This window comes from Tribolium castaneum, chromosome 7 (genome assembly GCF_031307605.1).
Source record: "Tribolium castaneum strain GA2 chromosome 7, icTriCast1.1, whole genome shotgun sequence".
Classification (NCBI taxonomy): Eukaryota; Metazoa; Arthropoda; class Insecta; order Coleoptera; family Tenebrionidae; genus Tribolium; species Tribolium castaneum.
In genome coordinates this window covers 7,693,063-7,698,141 of record NC_087400.1, presented here as the reverse complement: position 1 = coordinate 7,698,141, position 5,079 = coordinate 7,693,063, and positions in this window count along the sequence as shown.

Sequence of the window (5,079 nt, the reverse complement as noted above, 5' to 3'; positions counted from 1 at the left end):
CTCATCAATTTTGGAAAAAAGGTGAAATGTCCGATTTTGGAGTATTCAGAATGATAGAAAAATATATTCGGTGAAAGCTTTAGAAAACAAAGGAAAGAAACAAGAAAGAAAAAATAATATATTTATTAAATAAAAAATAAAAAGGTTTTTTTTAGAAAAAAGCTTTTGCTGTAAAGATACACTAAAAAGTACAAAATAATGTTTTTCTATCAGAGGAGAATATTTTTGCTAACAAATTTATAAAAGCTTTAGGAACAGTGCTCAGTTTAAGAAACTAATTCTGTAATGCCGTATTGTTATAACTTATAAGATGAACCTTCTCAAAAGCTTTTATGAATTTTAAAATTATCATTTGTAAGCAAAAATATTCTCCTCTGATAGAAAAACTTTATTTTTTCCTTTTAGTGCATCTTTTCAGTAAAAGATTTTTTCTAAAAATTTTTTTTTATTTTATTTTATTTATTGCTTTTTAGTCTTTACTTATTCTAAACGTTTTTTTTTCTCTGAGATTTAGTTTCGCCGTATTGTAACACCTTTATTTTACTGATTTGTGCAAACTTGTTTAGTGGTATGTGATAGAAAACAGCATTTAAAGAACATCCTAACCTCTGTTCTGTGTCTATACTCTATCGTCCAAGATAAATGAATTAAAAAAAAATAGTGACATTTGGTTGTAACAAAACGTAACGAAAATGATTAGGTATTAATATATTTCCCAATGACCAACATACAGTTCATGTTAGTATGTTACGGTATGTACACATCGAAAACCCATTTGTAAACGTAACCTAAAATACAAAACTTTAACTTCTTTAGGGGGTATTTAGCCACACAGGATTGCATTGTCACGCAGATTAAGTAAGTATGCAAAATTTCACTTCATTGGGACAACGGGAACCCTTTCAAATTTCGCTCCAAAAATATGAAACAGACAGACAGGCAACAAAGCAAGTTAAATAAAATCTTTTAAAAAGATGTTTTAATTTAAAAAATCCAAATGTTCCAATTGTCTTTCTTAGAATTTACGTTGGGATTGCCGTTTGAAATAAGCAAAAATAAGTAAATTGTAAACTCCCTGTACTAATTCAGATAAATGAAACTTAATTAATAAATCTGTTAGACCTTGTTTAACACGTACCTAACGTCTTATCAAACGAAAGCTGTTTCTATTTTTTATTAATTTTTAAAACTAGAGATGAAAAACAATTTTTTTGTTTTTATTTTTTCAACAGTAATTTCTAAACCGATGTGAAAAAAACTTGTCACATGGGATGCTAGTAAAAAATTATTATGACATCATACTTTTTTGGGACACTCTGTATAACCAAAAATATTTTCCTGAAATGTGTCCTAGAGTATAAATAATATCTAGAAAATATTAAAACTCGAACTTTAATAATAACTGAGTTATGGAAGTCGGGAGCTGTGCTGGACCATCCTGTGTATAATTATTTAACAGTATATAGAGTATAATTAAAGCCCTAAACATGTAAAATTATACAAAGAGACCCTGCTGAAAGAGTAATTATACAGTTTTTCAGAATTTTTCTGTAATTATTTATAATCAGAATTAATTAATTAATTAATATTACGCGTTACAGTCTGCACAACAGACTGTACCAAAAGTAATGTTATGTCATTTTCCAAAAAAATCAAGTAGATTTTATTTTTTAAAATGCTATATTTTTACACCTTAGCAATGTATGACTGGTTTTTGAGTCATAACGTCATTCCTAATTTTAATTATCAATTTAATTTGAATTTAATGTTTTAATAATAGCACACCTTCTTTATATTTCATAAAAGGCAATGACATTAAATTTTTTTTAAAACAATTTTAATGAAAACACTTTTTTAATTATTAAAGACAATTTTCTTTATTTCACTTTTTTTCTAATTTATTATACCAGAAAGATAAAAGAGTCTATCAAAAAAAAACATTAACCAAAATGTCGGTTGTTATTAAAAAACTTAAGAATGACCCATAACAAAGATATGAACTTGTGTGTGTGTTTTTTTTGGGTTGGAATAAACAAAGAAGAGGAATAATGGATAAAACTAAAGAGTAAATCAAGAATTTTCATGGCACCGGTGTCCATGGTTGCCAATTTTTCTATGACTATAGGGTTAGGGATCACGTGAAGCTATCGGAGTTGTGTGTTATTTTTCGAATTTTTTGGCACTTATTTATTAATAATTGTAGGTAGTGTCACTCGAAAACAGCATGAAGTCGCCACAAAAATTCGTTGGACTTTTTGGAGTACTTAATCAAGGGATGACTTATGTGACCATCCTGTATATAATTTTAGGTTTCTTGGGGTATCTCAAATATGGTGAACTTACGGCTGATTCAGTCACGTTGAATCTTCCATGAGAGAAATAGTAAGTATATCATATACAGGGTGATCCAGTGGATGTGGTGGTACAACTTGAGTCACCCTGTATATGTCATGAAAAAATGGGTTGAGGATTTCGAACTCGAATTCGGTTTTTATTTATCATTAATAGTTTATTGTGACATATCAGTAATTTTTTGATAATTTTTTAAGGCGACAGAAATCAACAAATTGTACAGAAGATTTTCTGAGTCAGAATTGTAACCAGTTTTTAAATATCATTTCTGGTTTTCGAGATATGGGCCAATATTAATAATCTTTGTTGGTTTTCAAAATATTGGCTGAAATTTGTTCATCTCTAGTCAAGTGCTCGAATATTATAATTTTTCAAGGTCACATAAATCAACATATTGGACACAGAATAAGTTTCAATTCATATTGAAAAACTGTACACAAATTTTGAAAAATTTATAACGAAACTAATGGATGTGTCGAAATAAATTATGGTTGGCCACATTATTCAAAAAAACTTTTCGTCTTATGCCATATTTTTGTTTAAATATTCAGTCTCTTAAAATAATAATGTTTAAAAAGAACTATGAGGAAAGACCACACGCTTATGTTCTCGCAGTTTAAACACGAAAATACAATTTCCTGAAAAAATGATTCTCGCCAATTGAATATACACCCAAAATAAACTGTTAAAACTATGTTTTGGCAAGATCCAATCAAAAATGAAAAATAAATAAAGGAGAAGGAAATAAAGGATATTTTGTTTATTATTGTTTTTTTCCATCCCAAACTTAGAAACGCATTTATCCAAAAATTGGGTGAAAATTACAAATGGGCCGAAAACGCCAGATTATTTCGTCCTCTTGAAAACGTACAGGAAATCGCAAAAATAATTGCAACGACAGTACACATAAATCAAAGTGAAATATGGAAGAAGGCATAATTTATAATCTTTCGCAAGTAATTAGTTTTAATTTTAATTTTTTGCCTCGACCGTTGAACCACCCTTCAAAAATGGATTTTTTTGGCCAAGTTCCAGGCTCTTTTCAATTTACACTTCCTGATGAAAGGGTCAATGGCTCATCTTTTGTCCACCTGAAGCAAAAACCGTATTTTGCAATTTGTTTTCGCGAAAATTTCTCGAAAATTCGAGGCCAGGAAACAGCTGTAATGGTTTTAAATAAAATAAATGACGTAAAGTATTTTGGCAGGGCCGTGGTCACACGCTACTTTAATGAAATGATCGAAGAAATTTTGCTATTGAAATATTTTTAGAACGTAAACAAAAACCAGCTGAGAGGCGCAACAAAACACTTTGGAAAAATTTCCGATCGGATGTGTTTTTCTTCTGGTGGACAAAGAAACCTCTGAGTGTGTGGAACAAAGTTAGACGTGATTCGCGTTTGATTCACAAATTTTGGCAAAGTCTGCGAAAGTAGAGGGAAATTCCGCTGCCAAATTGCGCATTTATTCTAAAGGTGGAAGGCGTTTGTCCGACCCCAATGAAAGATTTTTCGCGGAATAGTTTGGCTTTGGTCCAAGCTTTGTCTAAAAATACCGATTTACGTCTGCAGATGGTCTTTCTGCCAAAGCGAGACGCAGATTTCATCGGTGTGAACTTTGCATCGGTTTGGTTTAACCGAACGAAGGTTTGGGTGCGGTTTTCAAAGGAACAAAGAGTTTGGCGAATGATCGTTTAACCTTGCCGAGATTATAAATAGATTAGGACATTAAAAGCAACTGCGTCTCTACTTAGAACTCCTTAAATCCAGGATTTTTCATAAACGAGGGTATTTTTAGAACGAGGGCTGGACGCCGACGCCGAAAGTTTCCACTTGGTGATCAACAAAGCGAGAAGCAATGATATGAAACGCAATTTTTTGAGACAATGGAAAAAGCAACTGCTTTGAGCAGCAAAATTTCAAAATATTGGAGAAAACACTTAAAAATGCTTTAAACAATAAAGCAATATTGCGACAAGACGAAAAAAGATTTTCTATATTGGAATAAATTGTCAAAAAAAAAACAGCAAAGCTCCAAAAGATGCCAGATTTCTTCCAATTGAAATGAAATAATTGACATGAAATAAGCATCAAATAACGTTATAAAAAATGAAAAAAAAAATTTGAAAAACGAAAAAGTACAGGATTTTGTCCACTTGACTTAACTTAGTACGAAAAACATCAAATACTGAAAAAAACAATAAAGGCACCACCAAAATTTTGAAATTGGAGCAAAAAAGAGTAAATAGTGCCGAAAAAACTCAGTTTTTGTCCACTTAAATTATCATTCAACTATTTTTCTTATAACTTTTACGCAAAATGCAACAAAACTATCGTAACCAAAAATGCCAGAGTTAGTCTAACTCAAATATTTTGGAAATATAAAAAATATACGGCTCCAAAAATTTTTAGTAAGTGATCAAACAAGCACGACTAGAATGTCAAAGTATTGTAAATCGGATAAAGTTAAAAAAAATAAAAAGGAATTTTGAAAAACGAAGCAAAATAAGGATAAGTTGTCCCAAAAAGTGCCGAATTTTGTTTGACTGAGTTGTCTTGATAAATTTTGAAAAGAAAAAAAATAAAAAATCAATATAAAAATCTATGAAACGCGGCAAAATAAAAGCAAATTGTCCCGATAAAAAGTCAGACTTAGTCCATTTGCATTAAGTTGGTCGAATTAATTATTGGGAAAAAACATACTTTAACTTATTTGAACTATTATTCTT